Genomic DNA, 1,205 nt, shown 5'->3' with positions numbered 1-1,205 from the left:
ATAAAAAGACCAAACTTACAAATCATAGGCATACAGGAAGGAGAAGAATCCCAAGATAATGGCATGGACCAATCTTCAACAGAATCGTGGAAGAAAATATCCCCAAATTAAAGAAAGTTATGCCCATACAAATACAAGAAGCATATAGAACACCAAACAGACAGGACCAGGAAAGAAACTCTCCATAGCACATCATAGTAAAAACACTACAAGTACAAAATAAAGAAACAATTCTGAATGCTGCAAAAGAGAAACAACAAGTCACATATAAAGGAAAACCCATTAGGATAACAGCTGACTTTTCAGTGCAAACTATGAAAGCCAGAAGAGCCTAGACCAAAGTATTCCCAGTGTTAAATGATCACAGATGCCAACCAAGATTACTATGCCCAGCCAAAATGTCTACTATAGTCGAAGGGAAAAGAAAAATCTTCCATGATATAAATAGGCTGAAGGAATTCATGTCCACAAAATCAACCCTTCAGAGAGTTCTGGAAGCAATACAAAGAGCTGAAGAAAGGAATAACTATACCCAAGGGATTGCGGAAAGAAATCCAATGAAAGTATAACTGTGGGAAAGAACAGCTATATCAAGAATGTAAATAGAAATAAAAATGACAGGATTCAATTCAATTCATTAATAACTTTAAATATCAATAAACTGAACTCCCCAGTCAAAAGACAAAAATTTTGTGAATGGATTAAGAAAAAAAAACCCATCTTTTTGTTGTCTGCAAGAAACGCATCTCATGTTCAAGGACAGACACTATCTCAAAGTGAAAGGATGGAAAAAAAAATTACCAAGCAAATGGCACTAAGAAAAAAGCAGGAGTAGCAATTCTAATATCTCACAAAATAGAATTAAAACTAAAACTATTCAGAAGAGACAAAGAGGGCCACTTCATTTTGATCAAAGAAACAATAAATCAAGAAGATATTACAATCATGAACATATATTCACCAAACTCTGGGGCACCCAACTTCATAAAAACAATACTACAGTACTTTAACACCCAGATTAACACCCACTCATTAATAGTAGGGGACTTCAATACCCCACTGTCTCCATTAGATAGGTCAACATGGCAGAGAGTTAACAGAGAGACATCTGAATTAACAATACCATATATCAAATGGACTTAACAGACATCTACTGAGTATTCCACCAAAGCACCAAAGGACATACTTTCTACTCAGCACCCCAT

Source organism: Nannospalax galili, unplaced genomic scaffold (genome assembly GCF_000622305.1).
Source record: "Nannospalax galili isolate Female #2095 unplaced genomic scaffold, S.galili_v1.0 scaffold800, whole genome shotgun sequence".
NCBI classification, from domain to species: Eukaryota; Metazoa; Chordata; class Mammalia; order Rodentia; family Spalacidae; genus Nannospalax; species Nannospalax galili.
This window is presented reverse-complemented; position numbering follows the sequence as displayed.